This window comes from Narcine bancroftii, chromosome 1 (assembly GCF_036971445.1).
Source record: "Narcine bancroftii isolate sNarBan1 chromosome 1, sNarBan1.hap1, whole genome shotgun sequence".
Classification (NCBI taxonomy): domain Eukaryota; kingdom Metazoa; phylum Chordata; class Chondrichthyes; order Torpediniformes; family Narcinidae; genus Narcine; species Narcine bancroftii.
This window is the reverse complement of record NC_091469.1, coordinates 194,762,153-194,789,793: the sequence shown is the minus strand read 5'-3', so window position 1 is coordinate 194,789,793 and position 27,641 is coordinate 194,762,153. Positions and strand designations below refer to the sequence as shown.

General features: G+C 40.5%; 1 protein-coding gene across 11 annotated transcripts in view; it reads left to right on the top strand.

The window, feature by feature from the left end:
• The window catches only part of med27 (mediator complex subunit 27), a 521,819-nt gene that overhangs the window by 373,849 nt on the left and 120,329 nt on the right, over window positions 1-27,641 (top strand). For 4 of the 11 annotated variants that reach the window (XR_011340577.1, XR_011340563.1, XR_011340585.1 and 1 more), the window contains exons 9-14: window positions 2,591-2,688; window positions 11,353-11,566; window positions 16,547-17,503; window positions 18,966-19,033; window positions 20,534-20,599; window positions 25,539-25,597. The gene's annotated coding sequence lies outside the window, so the exon portion shown is untranslated. The remainder of the gene's footprint in view (window positions 1-2,590; window positions 2,689-11,352; window positions 11,567-16,546; window positions 17,504-18,965; window positions 19,034-20,533; window positions 20,600-25,538; window positions 25,598-27,641) is intronic. The other 7 variants (XR_011340572.1, XR_011340586.1, XR_011340581.1 and 4 more) reach the window with 6 other exon arrangements.

The window sequence follows — 27,641 nt, the reverse complement described above, 5'->3', positions numbered from 1 at the left end:
GTGCTGTTTTCGATCTTTGAGTACAGGGAGTGGGATTAGACCTGTCCAATATTACTTTATAAATAGCCAGCAGAAAGCATGACTGTTTTTCCAATCAGTTTGATTTGATTCAAATCACAATAAAGAGATAAAATGGCAGTGAATTTAACCCAATACACAACTGAGAACCCAAATATTATTGCTGTTTTCACTTCTCAACTGAGATATTATTGCTAATAGTATTTTCTCTTGCAGGTTTTTCACATATGCACTGACTAAAGAATTGCCTCCTAATGAGACCTACTGCAATTTTCTGTTCTCTGTAGTTATATATTAAGATGTAAGGATGGAACAAGAATTATTGTAATTGGTGTCTCATTAGAGGAAAGTGACCCGTAAGGTTAACAAATAGTCTAACATTAGATGTTTAGTCTCTTTGTTTATTAATTTCATAAATGTGAGGAATTCATCACAGCCAGTGCAACTAATCAATATAAATAAGCTGATTATAACAACGTAATGCAACACTTTTAAATGATGTGTGAGTGAGATCACACGCGATCGCTCATGTGTACTCTCAATTCAGCTGCTTCATTTGTTAATTAATCACATTCCTATTTTATCTATTTATACAAAGTTTGAGATGGCCTACTTACTGTGCGAGTAGTCTCTCCTACTGTGTGCTGCAATGTATTAAACTCCTCAGATGGTTTCTCATTAGCTGTGTGTGGTTGCCTACCAGGCCCCCGGAGGACATCAGTGCAGATCATTAGCTCATTTTCTCACAAGCACTGATAATGTAGATGAAAAACATCACTGGAGAAAACAAAGGGTCCTGGGTGCAGTATTGCATCTTGCAGACCAGTTTCATTCAATCCTTGATCTGTACTATGGTAGCTGTTCAAGAAAAGGATCAGGCTTGGTTGTGGTCTTCTCTGCTGCATGGAGAATAACCAGCTAAATGAAGAGAGGAATTGTCTTATGACCACTAACTTGCCCCATGTGTGACATGTTTGACTTGGGGGAAAAATCCCAAAGATAATTTGTCATCCTCACTTTCCCAACCAAATCCCAAGTTTCTGTCCTAAAAGGTATATGAAGGTTCTGGTGAATAAGTCATAGAGCTGTGAGAACGTAAGACATTCAAGCCCCTTGTGTGAGATTTGCCAATCAGCATTTTAGGAATCAGAATCAGGATTTATTGTCATGGACAAGTCATGAAATTCGGTGTCTTGCAGCAGCATCGTAGAGCAAACGTTCATATTATAACCATCTCACAACAATACTATATAAAAAAAAGAATAATAACAATAACAGAGCACGAAAAGTAAGGCAGTGCAGATTCATTGATTATTCAGCAATCTGATGGCAGCGGGGAAGAAGCTGTCCTTGTGCCGCTGAATGCTCGTCTTTAGACTCCTGTACCTTTTTTCCCAATGGTAGCAGACTGAAGAGGGCATGGCCTGGGTGGTGGGTCTCTGAGGATAGAAGCTTCTTTTTTAAGAGACCACCTCATAGATATTATCGATGGAATGGACTGGTGCCTGTGATGTTGAGTTAATAATCCTCTGGAAGTACAGATGTTGCAATGCTAACAACCTGGATTCACCAACATTTATATTCAATTTGCATTACATACCTGGGGTAAATTCTAATGAGGATTATTGCCAGGATCAGTCAAGATAAATGAGCAATTTTGGGGGATTGAAGGCTCACAATTTGGGAATGACATTTTGCAATAATTCTCCTTGGATAAAGACTTGGTAGTTCACAGTCACAGATTTATAACAACTCATTATTGCTCCTGCTTCTGATGGCATGGGACCAGTGAAGGCTTCTTAGGAACTGGTTCAGTATTTCCATCATATCCTTGTATTCCAATAGCAACAACAGCAAAAGACAAAGTCAAAGCATGTTCACTGCAAGAATCTTTTATTCTTTCCCCTACAGAAAACAGAGGGAGCACAGGCCATATTGAGACCTTAAAAGATATGTAAGAAATGCATACTTCACTCAAAAGCAAGAACAAAGCAGTTCCATTTATCACATGAGCTCCTAAAGTTATTTTCACTACCTCACTGTCCTCACAATGAAGGTGACAATCAGCCTTAGCCTGTGTCTTGGCATCAGAGCAGAATGCAGAGCTCAAGCTGGGATCTGGCCAGGTTCTGCAATTTGATCCAGACATATATATTGCTTTTAAATGCAATGGTGTTCAACCTTCTCTGTTGACTTTTTTTGATTACTGCCTTGCACTACCTGAACGTTTAGCTGAGTCTGCCAAGTTATTTAGTTTTCTAAGTTTCTTTGATTTCAGTAGATATTTCACTCCATTTGTGCAGAGCCTGTTGCTCATGTCTTTTTATTTGTGCTGGACTATATTGGTTGTATTTCTTTTCTGTGGACATTTAACTTCAGTTGCCAGTGATCAGCCTGCTTACTGCCATTATCTAATTAATGGGGGCTATAATTATTGAACTGCTTCTGATAACTCCAATTATATATCATCACCCGATTTAAGAAGGTGATGTTAATTTACTAATTCATTGGAAATAATAGTGTTTTATTGTAGTCATTAAATTTACATTAGTTTCTTTTGATTTTTACGCAGACCCAAAGATCGAGACCTATTTGCTTTTACTCCAGTTCTGTGGGCTCTGTGGTGACTGACAAGGCCCAGATTCTAGCAGGTGGTTCTTCATGGGTCAGGTAAATGGGCAGTTTGTGAGATTGTGGACTCCTAACATGTTTACTGGGTATCAGTGTGCAGAAAATAGATAACAATGCCTTTAGTCTTCTTAATATTTAATTGAGTTGATATTTGTTGAATTGTCTGCATATATGTAAAAGTGAAAAGAAATAATAAGAGATTTGGGGTGATCCAAAGTCGTTAATATTGCAACATTCTGAAAAAAGTTTCACGATGAATGTTACCAGGAGAATGTGTGCTTTTGCTACAATTTCATGGAGGTTTAAATCATCGCAATAGTGGCAAAAATTGATCAAACTCACAAAAAAATTTACATTTAGATGTTCCTATACGTCCTCAGTTCAAGCAATATTTATTGACTTTGCAAGATCTCAATTTGTGAAAAATGCCCGCATACAAGTAACCTGCTGAAAATAACCTCATCTTAGAATGATGCATTTTTTGCAATATAAATGTTCGAGTAAACTTATAAAATGCACTCCCTTTAGCACAAAGCCACCTTGCAGGATGGCACAATGTGTGGGAGTCACAAGCCTCATCTGGGGTTTCCCAAGTTCTAATTATATTGTGGAAATGGCTTTTTTTATTTAGCTGAACTATTTAGCAGGATGGTGATCAATGCTCCTCACCACTGGAGAGATTTCTGGCAATTGTTGACATGTCAGCGGGTACTCCACAGTGAAAATAATAAAATGGAGAAAGAGGGCTGAATGCAAAGCATTAAGAATAGGTTATTCGCTGTGAATATTTCACAGACAACTCGTGTATCAGCAGGAAACTCTTTCTGAATGCCACCTATATTTTTTATCCATGTGAAATCTAAATTGTTGCCTCAGAAGATTAACCCTTCCATTGGTAAAAGGACAGAAGTAAAATCTTGAAATGGCCAGCCAATAATGAATGGTTTGAATTTGGTAAACACCAAGAACTTAAACATCATAGTGGATCAGACAGCACCAGAGCAAGTAGCCAGTTATATATCAAGTAATAGCTGATAGCTGATTATGACTTGAATCTTTACCAGGAATGATAAAATATTAATAGAAAGAAGGAAGTTACTTAATTTACCTCACTTGATCTCTACTTGTTCCATCCACTTTCCATTTATTAAATGTTTGTTTATAAAAAATAAATCTATTTTCCTTTTTTAAGTACGAAAAGGTATTTTCTATATAATATATTTTTTCCTGTTCTGCAAATTTTTGTTTGATGAGGATTGTACATTCCATCTGAAAGGATGTCCATCATTTCTTCTATGGTTTTGAATGTTGCCCTGTTAATAAAATATGCCTCAACAACATCTATCCTTATTGTTCCAAGGGTTCAAAATCCAGATTGAATTTTAAATCATTCACACACACAACATTCAAATTGGAGGAACAGCACCTTATATTAGCAGTCTCCAAGCAGATGGCATCAACATCGACTTCTCCAATTTCCAGTCACCTCCTCTTCTCTCTGGCCCCATTCCTCTTTCTCCTTTACTTTTCCTACCCTCTCTACCTGCCTGACACCTACACCTTCTTTTATCCAGCTCCTCAAGCCCTCCCCTCCTCCTTAACAGAATGCATCTTCCTCAGCCCCTTTGCCTCTCCCTTCTATCACTTCCTAGCTTCCTATTTCTTCCTACCTGTAAACACTTGCCAAGCCCATGCTTCTCCCTCTTTCCACACCCTTTTATTTGGGATTTGCCCTTGTGTAGTTCCTGATGAACTGTTGTGGCTCAAAACATGAACTGTCTTTTGCCTCCCATAGATGCTGGCTGACTTTTCTTCAGTATTTTATGCGATTTTTCTCCAGCATCTTTCTTTATCTTGTTTACCTCTTTTGTCTTTGAATGTGCTGTGTGCTTTATATCCTTTCGGCTTAATTTTAAATTTTAATCTTCTCCTGATGAGAGCCAATAAAGACAATGTGCTGTGGATGATGTGAATAAGCTCACTCTCTGTGGATGGATTAGAAACCCAGCAGTATGTGGGCTCCCAGGCAGTCTGCATGGAACCACCAACAAAGGGGAGACGCCATTCCTTGCCACGATGGTAATGATGCTTGGTGTACTCCACTAGAGGTGTAGGACTCCAGATAGGTGGGGGCACTCTTGCTTTCTTCCAAACTTCCAGCATTTGGGCCAGAGCTAAAAAGTGCATCTTTCAGGCCTTCATTGACTAATGCTACAGATAGTTGTGCTTTATGGTAGATCAATGGCTGTAGACAAGGAGTAAGCAACCTTTTTTTAAAAAACTCACATACCACCTTAAGTATTCCCTATACCAAAAGTGCTCTGTGATTAGTAAGGGATTGCTTAAGGTGGTATGTGAGTGGAAAGAAAATGTTTGAAAACCACTATTTTAATTGTGCACAGTTTCATAACTCCAAAGGAAATGGGCCATTGACTAGTTTTTTCGAGCAAAATATTTCAGAAACAATCAAGTCTAGAGCAGTGGTTCTAAACCTTCCCTTCCCACTCACATGCCACCTTAAGCAATTCCTTACCAATCATAAAGCATCTATGGTCTAAGGAATAGTTAAGGTGGAATGTGAGTTTTAAAAGAAAGTTTGCCCACCCCTGTTGTAAACTAATGTACTTCGCATGGGTGAAATATGATGTCCCTCAAGCTAGCAACACACCTGTGCACTCCCTCCTGAAACCAGTGCATGCAGCAGCAAAGGAGCAAGCAAGAAGTTGCCCAGACAGCAACATACAAATGTATTCTCAGCAGCTCTTTCTGGCTCTTAGCCACCGTGAACTAGAGTGTGGGCAGTCATAAAAGATTTATGTAAGAAAGCAAAAACATTGAGAGATCCTCCATTGTACCCTGACACCGGGAAGGAATAGAGGAAGATTCATTGATGCAAAACACTGTAAGACTTTTAATGTAAAATAGCATTCACCATGGGCATCATTCCAGCCAGGATTTAATGTTTGGTTCCAGCTGTGAATGAGGGAGCTGTGTAATTTGTAATGCATGAGATAGATGAGTGATGATGTGATACAAAAGGGATGATAGCTAGAGGACAGATTACAGTGACCAAGTTGGATAGTGGGTAAGAAGATCTCGTGTGTTAGAATGACAGAAATATGCTTTGCATTCAGCTGTTTCTTCTTTGTCTTTGGGGCAGAGAGCTATTGATCTTTATACACCTGCTTGATAATAAGTTTATTGTCATATACATTGCGTAATGAATGTATGCACTAAAATTCTTATTTACTGCAGCTGAGCAGGTAACTATAAAAATCAACTACGGTAGTACAGTATACTTAAATTAATTTAAAAAAGGCACAAAAGGCAGAAAATAAATATTCACTGTTATTCTAGTGCAAAAAAAAGGGACTGCAAGAGTAAAGGCATCCTTTTGTGGTGTCAGAGCAGTCTCTGATTGCTGTAAAAGAATTGAGTTTCAAGAGTCCGATAGCTGTTGGAAAGAAGCTGATCTTGAACCGAGAGGAACTGGTCTTCAGGCTTCTGTAGCTGCTGCCCACAGGAAGCAAAAAGAGGTTGTTGTGATCAGAGTGACAACTTCTTTTATCCTATGAATTGAAGGTAGATGAGCTGGTGGCAGATATCCTCAGTGTAACATCATCAGCTAGGTCCCAGTGCTGGTTGGCACCACTGTTGCCCAAGGGATGCTTTTCTGAGGCAGGTGAGGTAGGGGAAAGAGAGAAAAGAAAGCCCAATATTAAGATTCTGAAGCAATTAACCAAGCAATATTTAAAAAAATTGAAATCCAATTCAGACAAAACTCATGCTTTTTACAGGCACTTCAAATTTACACTGTCTTTTGTTAAACTATGCCTACCTAAATTGAAATGACTTGGGAGAAGCCACATAAACCTTCATTGAGCTTTCATCTTCTGGCTGAACTTCTGTCCTTCCCATTACCTTTGCCCTGCTTATTGAATGTTGGTACTTTCAGTGTCTGTGCCTCGTGCTGTGAAATGCCCTCTCAAGTCATTCTTACATCCCACTCATTATTTTGTACCTCCTTAAAACCAACACTCTCACACTCTGCCTACATTCTACATAAAGGGTGATATATAAATGCAAGTTATTGTTATATAGAATTTTATTTTAATTAAATTTAACAATACAGCACAGAAGAAGACCCATCCCAATTACATCAATTAACTTACCAACCCCATACATTTTTGGAGGAAACTAGAGCACCTGGAGAAAACCCAGTACATGCATTCTGATGGGGTTTCTGTCTGAATGTCACCAAAAATGAGCCAGTAAATAACAGCAAATAACATCGGTCTAGAGTTCTGTAATACCTCAGAGGATGATCAGATGCAAGATAGATTCTTTTCTCTCTGAATGCAAAAATCATCTCTTCCATTAACCTCTGTCACATTTGGCCTTCACAGTGTTAAAACTGCAACATTTATCTTGTCCTTTAAGGAGGTCAGCGAGGTGCAGAAGCTGAACTCCAGGTGCTGATGTGTTTGTCAATACAATCTGCAGAGAATGCAGAGATGTGGTTGATTCTATGCAGCTGCACTTAGAGAAGATCAACCAAGGGCCACTGCCCATTACCAACCCACTGTCCTTCAGTGCCTCCTCAAAGTTCAGAAAGACAAATGTTTTCAACTTTCTTCCCTTCTGCAAAACCAATGTCTTTATAATTTGTTCTTATGAAAAATGTCAATGCCTTTTATCCTTGCACAATCTTTACTGTTAAAATAAATAAATTTAAGCTAGGTAATGTTCACCTGCAAATTAACCAAGTAAATTGAAATAAATCTGTGAAAAATTAATATTTTGAAGATATAAAATTAATTTCAGAAGCAGGTAAATTTTTAAAAGAAAGCACAGTTATCCACAGGTATTTTACAAACATTACCCCCACGCACTATTTTAATTAGGTTCCCATTTAGTTTCTTAATTTTTAATGTGAAATCAGGAAAACTTTGAATATTTTTTTTGCCATTATGATGGGCTAATAAAGAATGGTGAAACTGTTCATAAAGGAACAGCTGCTGTTATGCTTTTAGCAAACAATGTTTTTGATGTTTGATCTGAGTTAATGACCTTGAGATGGTGTTATTGATGAAATTACTATGTCAGTGCACTGTTGTAAACACTGCTAGAAATTAAAGGCTACATTTGCTGCTACATAAAAAATGTGGCAGAACCCCAGTCAGGGAGTTGGACATTATTAGTGGTTTTTTTCCCCATCCCAGTACACCCTCATCCAAGATCTCAATTATTGTCCCAATGTTGAACTTGACCGATAAGAACAGGGAGGGAAGTGATTTTACCAAATGTATTATTTTTCTAAAGAACATAGAAAGTACCGAAGATGAAATAATTTGTGGTGTAGCACAAAAACAGCTCAGTATTTTAGATACCAAACTTAAATATTGTGTAATGGCAATGTAGCTGAAAGACATACAGCACTAAAACAAGCCATTTTACACAACCAATCCATGCCCTTATGGTCCATACCTTGGGGCATTCCATTACCTGAATGATGCTGCCTTCAAAAATATCCTACTCATTCTAAGCTCCCCATGAGTGTCACTCTCATCCAAGTTTAGCTGCATAACCTTCCGTAGCTTTCTCATCCCTGAATGCATCTAAAACACTCTCTGGGATCAGATATTTCCTCTGAATTTCCCCTTTGATTTCTAGGTAACCGTGCAGCCCCTTTGCTTTCCATAATTATGAAAAACTTTAACAGATCACTCCTTGGCCAATATTATAAAGGATAATACAGTAGACCCATAGCACGGGTTATGTGCCCTCATTCTTCCTCGTTGTTCTGACTTTCCTCACTCTGGAATTACCGTGCAAAGTTTTGCAGCATTCTGGACTTTCCTCACTCTGGAATTACCGTGCAAAGTTTTGCAGCATTCTGGACTTTCCTCACTCTGGAATTACCGTGCAAAGTTTTGCAGCATTCTGCAACACCAATCCCACAAGGAAGAGAGTGCAAGGCAGTGGTTCATGCACAAACCCCATCACCATGTCCCAGAATCTGGTTTGACAGATATAGACTGAGGCAGATCAACACAGTCTGCTTACAACCTTTAGCAGACTAGAACAGTGGAGAAAAGTCAGATAATGAGGCCAAATCAAAAATTTATTTCTTCTACCAGAAAGCTTTCCTTTGCATAAAGGATTTTAAGAACTTGGTGTAGATTTCCATGTAAACTCATAGACATGAAAAACACGGAATCACTTCATTTCAGAAACTGTTGCTTGCTTGCAATGTGTATTGTTCGTCTTTGTCTTACTTTATCTACAGAACTCAGCTGTTCTATAAAATTCCATTACCTTGTATGATGCTACCTACAAAAATATGCTGGTCATTCTAAGCTAGAGTTCATGCTTCACATGAGTACCATTCTTCATCCAACCACGCCAACGTATCCTTCAGTTCCCTTTGCTCATGTGGACTGAACATCATCAATACCTTTCTACCATTCTTCCTCCTAAAATAGTAAAAATTCTTTCATTGGAATATGAAAAAAAATTCACAATCTGCTAGATTAAATGGCAAAATTTGGAAAATCATGATAGCGGACATGTAAACTATTTAAAAAGTTTCTTTTTTGGACCCTTGATCAGACCCTTGATCATGCATTATGGCAGCTGTAGGGCATGGGGAGAGGTAATAATTCTTTATTTAGCAATGTCAAGATAAAAATGAAAAACTAGTGTCATCTTCCTTGATTAACAAATCACACTTATTTGATGCTTTGGAAGTGACCTACCGTCATGATAAAATAAATGTCTAGTCAGTTTTTTCTTCCTAGATCCTAATCCATGCAAGCTAAATTAGTTCATTTCACAGCTCAACAAAAGGTGATATGTTCTCAGAACAAAGTAGATATAATTTGGAAGCAATGTGACAGGGCCACATGTCCCCTCCCAAACAATAACGGCTTGCCCTCATCACCCTGTGAAATTCACATATTCTTCAAAAAAAATGTTATAGAGTGACTAAAGAGAGAAATGACAAATAAGTTGGCAGCTGAGGTCAGTTAAGGGAAAATAATTGTATTTGTAGTGCCTAATGGCCTCTTTTGGGATTTCACCAGTTGTAGGATTTATGCTAAAATTATATTTTAGTTGGATCATTTGTAATGCTTTTCTGGTAATGGTTAATTATTCTTCTATTTTGCATATCTCTTTCTTTGTATATTTGAACAGTTATTTTATATTCTTTATTTGGTTTCTTCTATCATGGCTTTTTATCATACATAGCTCCAAACTTCATTCAAAATTTTTCTCTGTATAAACAAATGTCATGTACCATCTTCTCATTTACTCAGTAATAATTTTAAATTGATGCCTGTTCATCGTTTATATTTTATTATAGTTTATATAATATAATAGAAATTATAATTCCCTATTCTGAAGACCTGTTGTAAGTCTTAGTTTCAGGTAGGCACCATGTCACAAAGCCAAAACAAAGATATTTTTACGTGGTGATTTGTTGAAATTTGGAATTGAGTGCTTTATAGAACAGTGGTAACAAATTAAACAGTAACCTTTTAAAGAGAGTTTGATATTTGAGCAAAGAAAAAACATTTACACCACAATGGGGAGGCAGAAAATTCAAAGTAAAGGGGTACAAAGAATACAGTTTTATGTTATGTGGTTCATTTTCCTAGTATTTCAAAAAGAATGTTTTTTTTTCTGCAGTGGTTAATAAAGGTCATTCAAGCCATTTAAGTTTCCCCATCTGAGAGTGGCATGCTTAACATAGATGTTAGCACAATTACAGCGCCAGTGACCCAGATTCAAATCAGAGCTCTCTGTAAGGAACTTGTACTTTTTTCCCATGTCCACATGGGGTTTCCCTGGGTGCTCCAGTTTCCTCCCACTCTTCAATTAATTGGATGCAATTGGGTGGCATGGGGTTACATGGGTGGAATAGGCTTCTTAAAAATATGTAATTTATCCAGAAGGTTCTAATTATTGCTTTTACCTTTCACACTGATTGCTCTGCGAGAGTGCAAGTATCTCACAGTGAACAAGCTAAATATCTATCTTACTAGTGTCCATCTGTCTGGGTGCACTCATTTTAATTTGAACTCTTTCAAAGATTTCACTTTAAGTTTTGCACCTTGTATCCACCATCCTTTGCTCCACTCATCTTCCATTCTGTCCCACCCTGTCCACCCCTTATCCGTCCAGCTTTTTAGCTTTATTTCTCTGTTAAGTGTACTTGCATGTGAACTAACTTCAACACCAATATTTTACTTTAATAAAAATTAAATGCAGATGACTTCCAATGGAATTTGTCAACAGCTTTAATCTTTTGCTATAGTTCTGTCTTTTAACATTTATGCACTAACTGCGATAGCATTAATGGTTACCACCTCCTGGGAACTCGCAATTCTGCTTGACTGCAAGCAAGTTGGCTTCTGCAAAATTAAGTAATCAATTGCAGTCTATTAGTTAGTGCTAGGATTCACCTTCATTGATTGCGAGTGGTTTTTTACAGATATAGATATGTTATTCTAAGTGGCACAATTCAAGTTTCTTTGCCATAACTGTTTCAATTCTGTGACATTGCAACAATATAGCAACTGTTAAATTAGTCAAGTGTGCCAAGTTGCTTCACAGGAGCCATAAGAGGCAAAAATTGACATTGGGCCATCAATAATAGTGTTAATGATTAATAGCTTGGTCACCGTGACTTTTAAATAGGCCTCAAGGAAGAAGCCGAGATTCTGAAGACGCAAGAAATTGCAGCTGCTGGAACCTGGAGCAAAAAACAACCAAACTACTGGAGGAACTCAGTGGGTCAAGCAGCATCTATGGGGAAAAGGAGTTGACATTGTTTCGGGTTGAGACCCTGCAACAGGACTGATGGAGAGGGACAGAAGCCAATATAAAGAGGGAGAAGGCGAGACAGGAAAAAGTAGGTAATAGCTGGACTAAGGATTAAGGATAACAGGCTGATAGAGCAAGGTGGGGAAGACAGTGGTGGAATTGGGAGACAGGCAGGTAGATAATAGGTGGATCCAGATAAAATTAATAAATTGTTTTATTGCTACATGTGCAGACCAATCTAACTGATACAATTGGTATCAGTGAAATGATAACAAGTAAATAAATAAGGCAACAGTGTGGGAATAAGATAAAAGTGTAGCCTCCACTGGTCATATTTTGTGAGGTGTCTGAGGAGATTCGGTATGTCACCAAAGACTCTTGAAAACTTCTACAGATGTACCGTGGAGAGCATTCTGACTGGTTGCATCACTGCCTCGTATGGAGGTGCCAAATCTCAGGACGAGAAAAAACTCCAGAGGGTTGTTAACTCAGCCTGTGACATCACTCCACATGAGGTGGTGCCTTAAAAAAGCAGCCCCTATCCTCAAAGACCCCCAGGCTATGCCCCCTTCACTCTGCTACCTTTGGGAAGGATGTTCAGGAGCCTAAAGACGAGCACTCAGCGGCACAAGGACAGCCTCTTCCCCACTGCCATCACATTCTTGAATAATCAATGAACCAAAGACATTGCCTTACTTTTTGTGCACGATCATTTTTATTTTTTATATTATTGTTGTAAGATGGTTTATAATATTAATGTTTGCACTATGATCTGCCGCAAAACACCGAATTTCGTGACTTGTTCATGACGATAAATTCTGATTCTGATTAAGGATACAGTGATCAAATAGTTCAGGGTATAGATAAAAGTACAAAAAACATGGGTTCAGCAGTCTGAGGAGCTAAGTGGCTCCTCCTGATTTTTATGTTTGTAAGTCTAATGGATTCCACCTACTGTTGAGTTGTCAACAGGGATTTTGAAATTCCAGGATGTATTCCTCAAGTTGGCTACAGTTCTGCGAAGCTTTACTCTTGCAGTGCAAAGCAACAGTCCTTGACCAAAGAGTGACCGGCTAAATAAGTTTAACATCAATCGATAACTTCAGATAAAAGCTGTGCTACAATTGAAATGATTAGTCGATCAACAGGAAAGCTTTTATGTGAGGTGTATTGCAGACTCTCTTGTGAAGGGCAGCAAATGTTCATTTGGATGATTTGAAGGAAAGAAACGAGTGCAAAAACCAAAGGCAAAGTGGCTTTTGGTAGCACATAATACTAGAGTGACTAGGTACCCAAAATTTGGAATAAAGTATGATGGAATGGTCTTTAGAAGTAGGAGGAGAGATAAGAGACATTTTGTTACAATTTTTGAGGGATGCTGGTACCATTGGCAAAAATTATTGTTTAATGCTCAACCCAATTCTCTTCAGTGCTAATGATTTATCAAAGCAGTTTAGTCGGATTGTGTGGCTTACTTGGTTGGAGCATAGACCTCATGTAGATCAGAGCAGGGAGTGAGGGCAGATTCCCTTCCCTATATGACAATCCAATAATTTATTTGTCACCAAAAAAACAATCTTTTTAAATTAGAGAAATAAATAACTTTTTATTAAGGCAATTTTTTATAAATTCAGCATTAAAGGCAGCATTTACATTCTTCAGTGTGAGACTTGAAGTTGTGAGCTTGATCTTTAGCTTTGAATTTCCAGTCCTGTCATTTAATTTCTGGGCCTACTCCTATATGTGAAATGGTCAAATATATTTTGCATAGAGAAAAGTACATTCTTGAGGTCATTAAAGGTGGAGACACAAGAAAGTAAAGGCCTTAAAAATGGAAATGAGTCCTTTTGGAGAGAGAATGAGAAAACAAGGTAATTTTGCATGTATGTGTAATTAAATAAGAATATTCAATATTTTGATTATTCCTTTATGGAAAAATTATAAATGCAGACAAAAAATATTCAGCATTAATTCTCTGAAGAATGTTAAGAGATGACCTGACAGGGGTCTTCAAGGATTGAAGGTGAATATATCTTGTTTTCACTGATCAATGAAATACTAAAAAGAAGGCAGTATTGGAGAAGGAGATCCAGTGTTTTGACCCAGAAACACTGAAGGAATGGTAATATACTTCCAAGTTAGGTCCGTGCATGACTTGGAGAGGAATTTACAGTGTAGCATTTAAATGACCCTGTTGCTATGTGGTAGAAGTTGATCAACTTTACTCTGGATGGTGTTGAGGTTCTTGTGTGCTGTTAGAGCTATACTTTCCAAAGAAGCAGAAAGAGCTCCATTATACCTTGATGTGCCTTGTAGTTGACAGAGAGGCTTTGGGAAATCAAAGGCCATGTCACTAACTGCAGAATTTCTAGACCCTAATCTGCTGTTGTTGATATGATACATCTTTTAAGAACCAGTTTGGAAAATTGTGTAAGAAAGATGAGAAAAAGAAACAAGGGAACAATAAACTGGCTAAACTGCTGTCTCTAATCAAGAATTGACATGAATTTATGATTATTACATTGACTTCACAATTTCTCACTGTTGTCCCCAGGAGCTCACGAGTGCATCACCTGCACTGCCATAATTTCCTTCCTGAGACATGGCTCAGAGTAGAAAACTGTACTTCCAGTGCACCACATCATAAGGGACATATACATCTCTGTATTCCAGGCAACTTGGATTAAAAGCTTTCTGAGAGATTCTTCTCATGCACCTACCCAAATTTCTGCTTCATCATAATTTCTCAAAACATTTCTGATTTTATTTCAAAATCCAACCTAACTTTTTTCCAAGTGAATCCCATTTCTGCTGTTTTATGAATTCACTCCATCAACTTTCTGACATCCTTCTCTGTACCACATGACCAATATATTAACAATACAACTCTCTGTTTCCTCACCTTATCAATGCTAAAAAATGTGAGAAAAATACTCTTGCCATCAGGGGAGATCTTTATTCCCAACCTACTAATAAGATTTTGTACCTTCTTACCATAATTATTTTCTCGCATCTCCCAATCTCAGTTCTGATGAACAGTCTCAGACCCGAACCATTAATCATTTCTCACTCCAGATGCTGCCTGATCAGGTGAATGTTTCCAGCAATTCTGCTTTTGTTTCAGCTTTCTAGCATCTACACCTTTCTGATTCCCATTCTCTTACTCCTTTCTGCTCCCAATTCCAAAACTCGTACAAACATTTGTGGTATTTTGCAATCAGCAAACAGTAACTACCCTTAAGTTATAATTTATTTATCATGAAACACTTTGTCATTTTATGAGGACGCAAAATGTTCCAGATAAATGCAATTCTTTCTTTTTTCTTTGAATTGTCCTTCCTTCAGGTTTAATTAGATAGTCAACTCTAGGGTGTTCTATCTTCTATTAAATTTCAACAGCTTCCAAATTAATTCAACCAAATGTCTGTGGAGTCTACTTATTACTTTATATTTGTTCATGTCCAATGTCAAGAATAAAACTAGCACGTAGATGTGCAATATAATCAGGACTTTATTTATACCTCTAAGACAGGAATCAAACAAAATCAGTACTATATTGGGAGAATGGCTACCATTTGGGAGAAGTAATTTCGTTTTCTTATTAAAAGGTGCAGCAGATCTTTGCCATTCATTATAAATTATGAGCAGTTCGTGCTTGAGGTTGTGCCCCAGTGCTGGCTGGGATTGTCAGGACTGTGGTGAAACATCAAAGCACAGCAAAATCACAATATTAAAACCATGATCAAAAGTTGTATTTAAAATATCATTAAATAATGCACTGTTCAAACCTCAAACATCATTATTCGGATGCTGTTAGCAGACCTAGTTTTAATAATTTTGGGCTCATGTCTTTGACTTTCTTTATCAAGGTTGTGGGTAGTCTAACTAACATTGGTACCTGTCATGATACAGGTGATGTGGTCTTCCATGTGCTCTCTTCCTCAAACAACAAGGTACCAGTGCTTGGATCAGGAGTTGTGTTGTGACACCTTTTGTTCCCCTCAGTCAAAATCGGGTGCTGGCAACAGCCAACTGTTCCAAGTATTTTGTTAGAGAGAGAATTTCTCTGGATTAGCTTTCCCTTTTTCCTCCTTACCAATCATGCCTTTGCAGACGATTGCAACCATGGCATTGAAGACACCCAGGAGGATCAGTTTGTCTCCATGTTGATGGTGTTCCTCTTCCCATATCCCTTCCCGAGGGAGAGGAAACCACTGTCTCCTCCTTGCCATCTCCTTGACCCATTTCATCCTTGACATTTCCCGTTCTTCACTCTCCCTCAGAGATTTCCCCATCTGCTAATCTCTTCCCTCCTTCCCTCAATTCCTCTCTTTTTTCCACTCTCTCATGCATCCTCAAACTTGGCCCTCATTCCTTACGCTAGTCATACCCCTTTCCTCAAGCTGTGTTCTCTCTCTCTCTTCGAGTATCCTCGTCCCTCCCAGGTCTTCCCCATGGCCTCTCTCACTCTCCAGCCCAGTGTTGCTTTAGCACCTTAAGCAGCAGGAAAGGACGGGATGTGAGGTGCTGATGACTGCAACCTCCAGTTCGCAGTCAGGTTTTGTGATATCTATTAGATGCACTTCGGTGAGCAGAGGGAGTGAGTTTCTGGTAGTTTCCCACCCCCCTCCCCAGTTTCCCCCAACTCTGCAGCTGCTGGTCACTCGCCCTGCAGCTCGCCCACAGCTCTAACCAGCCTGTAGTTAAGATGGTGTTGAAGAACGATGGCTTAATGCTTCCAAGTGACCTTTCTGTAAACAATGATGATGCGAAGGGTTTGGGATTTGAATTGATTTAGTCTCTGTGTATAGTAACATTGCGCATCACTATCTCAATGGCAGTGGAGGCACAGGCAGCCCCTCAGCCTTTATTGCTTTACTAATGGAAAAGGCATCAGGAGGTAAGCCACTCACCCGGGAAGAGAATGTGGATACCCTTGTGCAACCAGATCAATAGCAGCTCAAATAATGCCTCTCAACCCCCACAACATGGGTGGAAATAGATGTTAGAAAGACTTTTATGCAGCTATAAGATTCATTTCGACCTGATCCTTTGTTTCTTTTTATAGAATAAATGTGTTTGTTGCAGTGATGACCACTGACAGCATTAGAGACAGAAGTTTGCTAATAGCTGACCATGACATCCCCAGATTCACCTCCAGTGGCAAACAACTTTGATTAATGAGTATGCCCTGATTTTAATTCATCACCCTCAGTATATTAGATGGAACAATTATTCTAAGTGAGACATATAATTGACATGAATATATAAATGGTTCAGATAACCAGCAATTATAATTTTAGCTCCTTGATGCTGACTTTAAAATGAGGAGACAACTCCCTTTTTGGATATACAGACCACGTTTGGAGAACTACAGCTATTCTACATAATGAGCAATAGTGTGAATGGAATTCATGTTTATTTGAAAAGAAGCTAAAGATCCTACACAGCTGTCTAGAACAACCATTTTCAATGGGGGCCGTACCCTGGGAGGCATGGACTGAAATCTTTAAAATATTTTTAATGTTTTTTATGTAGTTGGGAGGAGAGAAGCACAGAAGAAACCATCTAAACTTGACTGCTTCACAGGGAAGGGGGCCCATGAACTTTCAGCAGACTCCCAAGGGGGCCATAGCCAGAAAAAGGTTGAGAATGCTGGTTTAGAATATAAAGCATATGAAGTTTGGAAAGTAGAGCTGAAATTGGGGCCAAATAGCAATGATATAGCAAACAGATTCTACAAATTAGAATTTATGGTTGTGAAACTAAAAATGCTGGCCAGGGTTAACTGTCCAGTATGGACACTGAAACTGAAGAAGGCAACGGGAAACCACTTCATCATTCTTCCCTGTACAATCATGAACTCAACATCGACTACGATCTCAGCTCAAAGATGGAGCCTTCACCGAAGGAGAACAGGGGAGGCAACAACTACATCTTGGAGGGTCAGAGATTGTGACAGATGGAGAGACGTGATCGTCCACGCTGAACGGCAAGGCACCTGAATGATGATGATACCAAGATTGTAAGCTCAAAGGGTGAAATAACCCACTCTTACTCTTATTGTTGTATATTCTTATGATGTGGTTATACCTGTGAAATTAAAGGTACTAGAAAGTTATTCCACTCAACCGTGCTCCATTATTCAGTAAGATCATGCCTGATGTGACCTTTGACTTCATCTAATTTCCTGCCTTTTGTTCATTGCCCTCAATATACAAGAACCCTCCTCAGTTTTGAATGTTCTTAATATTTCTGCAAACATAACCATCGAAGGAGAGATTTCTGAAGACTCAGCCCTTTACAGCTCCTCAGCTCAGCTTTATGGTCAGGCTTTTATCTTGAGCTGGTGCCCACTAGGTTTGGATATTCTGACCACAGAAATTATCTTATCAAATCCATCCACAATAGTGTTTGTTTGAGGAAGAAAGTCATGAGTATGGGATCCATGAAAGCTTGGCTGTGTGGGTTCAGAATTGGACTGCACACAGAAGACTGAGGGTAGTAGTAGATGGAATCAGTGATTGCGTTCAAGAGCTGAAGTAATATTGCAGCTTTAGACCACACTTTGTGTTTGCCTCATTAGAGGAAGAGGCTTTGAAGAGGATGCAGAAGAGATTTATTAGGATGCTGCCTGGAATGGGGAACATGTCTCATGAAGAAAGGTTGAACAAGCTCAAGCTTTTTTCTTTGATGGAGACAGATGATTATGAAAGGCAGAGATAGCATAATTTTTTCCCCTTGGCAGCAATAGCCAATATCTGTCTGAGGAGAGTGGAGGACATTTTAGGAGAAGTCAGAGGTGGGTTTTGTAGAGAGAAAGTGGTGGGAACCTGGAAGGCATTGCTGGAAGTGCTGGTACAGTTTGAGCATGTGCCCTTAGCTAGGCACATGGGCATAGAAAAAGTGGAGGGTATGGACTGTGAGGGAAGGAAGGATTAGACTGATCATGGAGTAGGTTTATATAGGCTGAAGGGCCCATACTCTGCTGTACTATTCTATGTTCTGTTTCAATGAAATCACTGTTGCCTTTCTAAATCCCAGAGAGTATAGGCCATTTCTACGAGAGACCTTTCATGAAACAAATATATCATTTCTTAAATCAAGAAACTTTTCATGTATGTATTATCTCATTGAACCCCTATATGGTTAAAACAGACTTCCTTGCTCATGTAAACCTTCCCCTGTCCCCTCTGCCATGGTCCTTGAAATAGTAGCCAAAATAAAGTTTGCATTCTTAATTATAATATATTTAAGCCAGGAACTTCCTTCAATGCAGAAATTTAGATCATATGCCGTTAGTCTATACTCCAAATCAATGGCAGGGTGAATTAAATGTTTATTGAAAAGAGGCTGAAGGTCTTCTATATTAACCTCGATTACAGATAACCTCTCAAAGCACAAAACTGCATTGGACGATTGTATCAATTTCATTTGTTCTGTTTTCTCCAGTTTACTTTGTTTTATTTTGTGATTATTTCAACTAGAATTTGTGGAATACACTGCTGCACTTTAGAAGAGCAAAATCAGCTCCTGAAAATAGGAAGAAATATAAGTAAGGCTTGACATGACTCTAAATGTTTTCACTTTACTTTCGGTCGTGTGCTGTTTGTACCCAGTATTTGACTACCACTCTTAATTCAAATCAGTCTTTGCTGAGTGTAATCACCAGAGCATATTAGCAATCTGAACCCGAATTTTGAGAGCATGACTTCAAAGGTAATGTGGTACTTAAAAATGTAGTCAAGGCAAAGGATAATGCTTTGACCTCTGAAGGACATATTGGCAAAATCTAACGCAGACAACTGAGAAGTGAAGGATTTTAGTGACAAGAATGAAGAGGCAAAGTGAATTACAAGAAGTAATATAATTTTCTCGACACCATAAAAATAGAGAAACCTACAGCATCCATAAACATAACCTTGAAAAAAGTGGGAAATGTTAAGAAAGTTCCCCAGAAACCATAAAGGTTTACAGGCTTTATAAAAAGATGCATAGTATAAATTCAAGCTCAACCTGAAAACAACACCACTTGAGGGTTCAGATGGAATTTTATCTTCAAAATTGGAAGAGGCTTAGATAATGAAGAAGGTTGCTTAAAGATACCACAGGACTTAGTTCAACTGCAAATTTGGGCAGATTAGTACCAGATAGAATTAAATCCAGACAAGTGCATTTTGTGAGATCAAATTCTATTGGGCCATATAGAATAAATAGCAGGGACTTTAGGACTGTTGATGTACAGGGAGACCTTGGGGTGCAAGTCCATAGCTCCCTGAAAGTGACGATGCAGGTAGGTAGAGAAGTGAAAAAGGCTTTTGGTCTGTTTGCCTTCACAGACAAGTATTGAGCCATAATAGCTGAGCTGTACAAATACTGGTTAGACTACAGTTAAAGCCATTTGTACAGTTCTGGTCACCATACCTCAAGAAGGATGTGATACCCACAATAGAAAGAGTGCAGTAGAGGTTTACCAAGATGTTGTCTGGGATGGAGGCACTGGCATCTCTAGGAGGTGCGGGGCATGCGGACCACACCGGATGACACCGACAGAACGGGTGACACCAAAATGACTGTCTATAAAATTTTTATGTGCAGTGTTTCAGCAGAAATTTATTGTTCTTTATAAAAATATCCCTGCTGTTAGTTATAACAGCAAAAACATTTTTCACAAGCCCAGCTTACATGTATCAATATACCTACAAGGCTCAAACTCTATGCTAATTTAATTTTTGAACCTTCTAATGAGCTCCAGTCAGAGCCCCACTCCACCCCCGCTCAGTGCCGTCGCCACCACCCCAGACATACAAGGGACTTACACCTCTTCTATGCTCGGTATGCTCGTACGCTCGGTCCATGGTTGGGGGGGGGAGGGTGATACCATGAGTTATTGGATCCGGTGACACCAACCCTAGTGACGCCACTGGGTGGAGGGCTGTCATTAGAAGGAGAGAGTGGAAAAGTTGGGTTTATTCTCACTGGAATATAGAAAGCTGAGATTTCCAATATTATGAGGCGCATAGATGGGATAATCAAAAACTTTTTCCCGTGGCAGGGGAGTTGAGAACTCGAGGCCATATGTTTAAGGTGAAAGGGGAGAAATTTAAAGGAGATCTGAAGGGTAAGTATTTTTACACAGTTAATATTTGGAATGAACTGGCAGAGAAGGCAGATACAATTATAACGTAAAATATCTTTGGACAGAAAAGGCATAAGGTTATACAGGTCTAATGCAGGCAAATACCCATAAATCTTTAAATTTAGAACTACAGCACAATAACAGGCCCTTCTAGTCCATGTGCCCATGCCACCCAAATACACCAACTAACCTTCGGGAGGTTGGGTGGAAACTAGAGCACCTAAAGGAACCGCACATAGATACCCAAAGAAGATACAAACTCCTTACAGACAGTGTGTAGTGTGAATAACAGCTCTCACAACTGGAGGGAGAACAAACGCTTTATTTGCTTATAACTAAGGGTAGGGTTTCACAGTAGTCTTCAGAAGGGTTCTGGGTTTAGGTGGGAAACCAGGGTTATATGTGAGCAGATGGGGGTGGAGCCAGGAGGTGGGGCCAGCTATCAGCGAATCCCAATTCATTCCATTCACCCCTTCCTGCAGAATTTAGAATCTATGAATGAAGACAAAGAACATGGGTTCAGAAAAAAATGGATGAAAAATATACGGTTATTTACAAATGTACAGATTTAAGTGGTCCAGGGATCTGGAGAGCCTGGTGGAGCACCTTAGCACCAGGGCACATTGGACTCCTTGTTTCCTTGTGAGGGAGGAGAGGCGGGGGCTGGGTCTCTGGCTCAAAGGTAGAGGGGGATGTACTTTCCTCCTGAACCAGATCCCCTGAGGCCCTGACTGGGGTTGGCGAGAATGAGCTCTGTGGCTCGCAGGGCACTTGAGACAATGGACCCTCTGTTCCGGCAGGTGCCAGGTCCCTGATGGAGACTGTGTCCTCCCTGCCATCTGGGTACTCCACGTGGGCATATGTGGGATTGGAATTGAGCAGTTTCACCCTGTCCACCAAGGTGTCAGTCTTGCTTCTCCTCACATGCTTCCTGAGAAGGACTGGACCAGGAGTGGTGAGCCAGATTGGGAGTGTAGTTCCTGATGCCGACCTTCTTTCGAAAGTGAATAGGAGCTCATGAGGAGTAACGTTAGTAGTGGTACATAGTAGCAACCGGATGGAATGGAGCACCATGGGGAAGACTTCCTGAGTCTGGAAGGTCTTTTGACTTCAGGGCCAGTTTGACATCCTGTTACCCCGGGGGTTGTAGCTCGTAGTCCTGCTGGACACGATGCCCCTCACCAGCAGGTACTGATATAGCTTGTCACATAAAGGATGAGCCCTGGTTGCTATGAATATAGATGGGATACTCAAACAGGGTGAAAATGGAGTCTAGGGCCTTTATGACTGACGAAGTGGACATGTCTGGACATGGAATGGAGAGCGGGGAGTGGGAATATTCTTCAATGATAGAGAGGAAGAAGATTTTCCTGTTCATGGAGGGGAGAGGTCCCTTAAAATTGGCACTGAGCCATTTGAAGGGCTTGGATGACTTGATCAGGTGCGCCTTTGCGGGACGGTAGAAGTGTGGCTTGCACTCCGCGCAGACCTGGCAATACCTGGTCATTTCCCTGGCATCTTCCATGGAGTAGGGTAGGTTGCGCCTTGACAAAATGACCCATGCGGGTGACCCCTGAATGGCAGAGCTCATTATGCATAGACCACAGTTGGCTGTTGTGTGCAAGGCACAGCTTCCTCTGGATAAGGCATCTGGAGGGTCATTAAGGGCTCCTGACCAATAGGCAATGTCATAATTGGAGGTGGAGAGCTCGATCCTCCATCTAGCCATTTTGTCATTCTTGATTTTGCCACTCTTGACATTATTAAACATGAATGTGACCGAGCGCTGGTCAGTGAGTAGCTTTAATCTTCTACCAGCCAGTGTCTCACGGCTTCTACAATGGCTTGAGCCTCCATTTCCACAGATGGGTTCCGGAGATCTTGGCCTTGTAATGTCCGAGAGAAAAATGCAACTGGCCTGCCTGCCTGGTTGAGGGTAGTGGCCTGGACTCCATCTAAAGCGTTGTATTCACATCCACCGTGTGTATGGCAGCTTTCGCAGTGTGGTTCCGGAGGTAATTAAAAGCCATTTGGGCTTCAACTAAGAAGAGGAAATTAGTGGCTTTTAAAGGAGGGCAAACCTTATCAGCGTATTGAGGGATCCACTGGGTGTAATATGAGAAAAACCTCAGGCATCTCCTTAAAGCCTTTGTGGTCCTGGGAATGGGGAGCTCCAACATGGGGCACACCCTATCAGGATCGGGGCCAATGATGTCATTCTCCACCATGTAGCCAAGGATATCCAGACATTTAGTCCTGGACATGCACTTGTCAGAGTTATAAGCGAGGTTCAGGGCTTTCGCTGTGTGGAGAAAACTCTGGAGGTTGGCGTCATGATCTCCCAAGGTGTGGCCACAGATGGTGACTTTATTGAGGTAGGGGAAGGTAGCCTTCAACCCATACTCATCTACCATTCTGTCCATCTGCCTCTGGAAGATAGAAACTCTGTTAGTAATAACGAAAGGGACCCTCCAGAATTAGACTCAAATGCCGTATATGGACGGCCCTCAGAACGGATTGGCAGTTGGTGATAAGCAGCTTTCAGGTCGATGGTCAAATAGACATAATACTCCGCAATATCATTCACTATGTCTAAAATTTGAGGGAGGGGGTATGCATCCAGGAGGGTTTACCGATTAATAGCTTAGCTCTAGTCAATTACTAGCCTGGACTCGTTTTGCCCTTTTACCATTACCACTTGCGCTCTTCACGGGCTGATGCTAGGTTCGACAATGCCTTTGTCGAGCAGACCTTGTGTCTCAGACTTTATAAAATCTCTCTCTGCTATACTGTACCTCCTGCTCTTGGTAGCAATAGGTTTGGAGTCTGAGGACAGATTCAGGAAGTGAAGTGGAGGGTTGATATTCAATGTGGAGAAGCTGCATATGGTTCTGATTTTAGGGGTCCTCCGTTCCAAACTTTTACGGGGGGAGGGGACCAGAATACTCCAAGGTCACGCTTTTAAGGTGAAGCAGGAAGTCCAGACCCATCAACACCGGAGCACACAATTCATCAAGTATTTACAAGCGTAATTTACAGAACTCCCCACTTTCAAACAACAGAGGTACTATACAGTGTTGTTGAACACGCGTAGAATGTGAATGAGATGCAAGAAATGTGTGATAATTGGAAGGATACTTCTTCAGGTTGTATTTTTGCACAGTCCGTGAGCCTATGAGGCTTTCAGTAGAGACCGTGTCGATTAGGCATGTCCTTTTACCTTCACAGTCACTGTAGAGTTGATGAGCTGGTGAGATCTGTCCTGATTGAGGACCATTGAGGATAGACTTCATTCTCCTCACTCGAGATGCCCCCACCGTCCTGGGTTTCCCTGCATGGATAAGATTACGTAGACCTCGTGGTGTGGCAAGATGGCCGCCCTCCTTCCTCCTCCAACGATGATGGCACCGAGTTTGGATTTGAGTCACGGCAAGATGGCCACCAAGCCATTTTGCACTTTTTCCTTTCTGCCACCCTCTGTTGGCATGTAGCGCACCGTGGGTTCAGGAGAATTTGGGGCAAATGGCTTGAGGCTGGAATCAGATCTGGGAGTGGTGTAGGCCATGGTCTTCCCCAGGGATCCCCTTGTGTGGCAAACCCTCACCCAATGCCCTTTCTTGCCACAGCTAGAACACACAAAGACTTTTGCTGGGCAACGAGATCGGGGATGCTGGCTCTTGCTGCAGAAAAAGCACTCCCCAGCATGGAAGCGGCAGGTGTTAGGGCTGGGTTAGCGGGAGCATCCAGTTCTTGGAAGGGATCACCTGGGTGAGTGACCTCACTAGCTTCAAGGTCATAGTTCGTGAGCTTGGCCTGTTCCAACGATTTGGCCAGTTCAATGTGGCTACCCACAATGCGCGGGCCCAGATTGGAACCCCTGCATTCCGCTGGCTGTAATTGGCTGATTTGACTGCTATTCATTATTTCTCGACTCGAACAATCGCTGCCTCGTGTACCTCAAGTGGACCCCCCACGGCTAGAGTGTCCTGATCTGTTCCTCTTCACGAATGCGGCCTGTCGCCACTTCATACCTGCACTTCTTGGCAAGTGTGCACAGATCCAGCATCAATGGTCTTTCCTGGCCACTGGCGAAGTAGAGCGAGTCGGTCCCTTGCTAGTACCTTGTTTTGCGACTTGAGGTACCGAGCCTTCAACGTCTCGATGGCAGTGTCATATATAGAGCAGTCCCTGATGACTGCATACCCTTAGTTAGAGGCTAATAAAATTGTAGCGTGAATAAAAGCTCTCATGGCTGGAGGGAGAATAAATGCTTTATTAGCTTATAACTAAGGGTGGGGTCTCACAGAAGTCTTCAGAAGGGTTCTGGGTTTAGGTGGGAAACCAGGGTTATATGTGAGCAGATGGAGGGCGGAGCCAGCCATTAGTACAACACACTACCAGTGAATCCCAGTTCACTGCACAGTGTTGGATTCAAACCCAAGTCGCTCGTGCTATCACAGTGTGACACTAACTACTCCACTAACCATGCTGCCCAAAATGGGCGCATTTCTGAGCTGTATGGTAAGCCTTTTATTGGCCTTTCCTGCATTAGATTAAATTAGGAGAATTTATTTCCAGGCATGGGAAGTCCATAACCAAAGGACACTGACATAAGTTCAGTGAACCAGATGAAGAGTTTTTTTTTCATCCATTAAGATGTTATGATCTGGAATGGACAGCTCAACAAAGTGATGAACTTTCAAAAGTACATTAACTACATGGAGAAGGGCCATTCATGGAAGAGTGCAGGAGGTGAATAGCTGGTATCTCCTTAAAAGAGTTACCAGAGACACAATCAATGGAATGTGCTTCCTCTGTACTTCAATATTTGGTGATTCTACAATTCACTGTTTGAGGCATTGCCTTAAGCAAGTCCATGCTTTTTTTTGTTGTAAGTGACATGTCTGCCCTTGGTTTACAGAGGCTGAAGCCACAGTTTCTTCTGATAACAATGACAACCTGTCAACAGGCATATCAAAGGTAATGCAGCTCACTCCATCGTGCACCTTGCTCCTATTATTTCCCCTGGTTGTTAGAATTAATATTGTTTTGTTCCTTTCCTTTGCTGCCATGTCTTTTGTGTGTGTGCCCATGCTCTGGACAGAAATTGGGTTATGTACAAGTGATCCCAACAGTGATTAGCTACAAAATAAGAACACTAGTCCCTCCACAAGCCAGCAGAACTGGAGCAAGAAAAGGGGTTGAGACACAGAAGGAAAAGATATTTAGCAAGAATTTATTCCCTTTAAATGCTGGTCTTGCTGTATTTATGGATGCAGCTTGGAACTGTTGTCTTTCTCTGAGGATTAATAATGTAAATCACATTGATCTGGCTTCCTGTCAGGTCTATACTGATTTTCCATCGTCTCTCAAATATTGCACCTGTTAATCCATGGAGTCCCTTTCTGGAGCCAGAAAAGCAGAGGTCATTTTTAACAATATGGTAATCAATGGCTAATCGATTGCTGCTTAATCAGCTGATCAATAGGACTTGCTGGCATTTGTGGCACAGAGCCCAGACCCCACCAGAAAGGAAGAAGCCAAGAAAGGTTCAGCAAATTAATACCGAGCACGCTGCCGACATCTATCGACTGCTGACATATTTACTGTATAAATGAATAGTTAAGTATCAGGTGCTGAGTAAAATCAAAGTCTCACCAGGGTGATTTACTTCCCCTGGTTCCAAAGCTGTGTGCTTGGAATGAGTAAAAATACATGCCCTGTGCGACAAAGCAGCTTTCAAAGCCACCCCCATCTCATGGGCAAAGTGAAGCATGATGAAATAGTTTGCATCTGGTTCTCTGCCTGGTTTAAGATGCCTGTGAAATACTCTTAATAGCATCACCCTTTGGCCTTCCATGTGGTTCCTGCAGAAACTGCAGAACCTCCACTGAAGAAATGCTTCTTCTAAATGGACTTTTCATCTCATCGCGATAAATGTTTCTAAGGACATTGCAAATTTACCATCATGTATAACACTCAACAGCCCAAGCTTAATAACTATTTCTGGACAGTTATATAGACCTCTTTAACTCTGCAGAGTTTTAATTCTCTCTTGCTAATTGGAGTTAATAGATATTTCTTCAGTACTGCCTTGGCCTCTTCCTATCAGAAGAAAGCCCTGAATGTGTTGGAATTTTGACTGGTAGATTCACCCCACTTGTGCATGTGAGTAGAAAATCATCCCCACTTTCTACTCTGTGGAAGCCCCCAAATAGTGGTTCTGTCAAAGCTTGCTCACTGAGATGCAGATGCCAGGGCTCTTCAGCGGATTGGCCATTTATCACTTCCTCTTCATGCCACACCCAAACCAACATTCTCCAGTGCTCTGCCACTCCTCCGTATCTCCACCAGCCCCATATCAAAAGCTCTTCAATTAATGTGTATAAGTGAGGTGTTTTTAAAAAAATCAATTTTTATTTGCAGAAAACAGAAAGGAAGTAACTGCATTAAATTTGGAAAGCAAGCCAGGCAGACTTGTCATTTCCTAAGAGCTCTCTGCAGTGAAGTAACCAAACTTGATTAAATGACCTCATTAACTAAGTCCCACAGGGTTTTCTCAGTGATGTCACATATCTCATTACATTTTTCCCTTCAAAAAAATTCTCTATTTAATGGAAACAAACACAATCACAAAATAGCTATTATGAAAGCACATAGTTCTTCCATTACACTTGCAGGTCGATGATCAATTGTCTCTTGAGACCTGAGCCTGTTCTTTTAGTTATTTTAACAGAAGACTTCAGAATCACCAGGCCTCATTCACAATTATTTATTTTATAAATAGTTCACCTACATAAATGATCTAAAGTGGATTCATGCCTTCAATGTGATGAACTTCTCACACTTCACTCATGGCCAAGCCACAACATAGTGCTGCAGTGAAGCTTCTTGGTAAACTTTAATTTGCCAAACAAATATTATATTCTGAGCATCTTTATGTATCCTTTGCCATCTTAACTTAACAGACTTTATGAACACTAATTTATTGATCACCGTGTGGTGAACTGAGCAACTGATATTA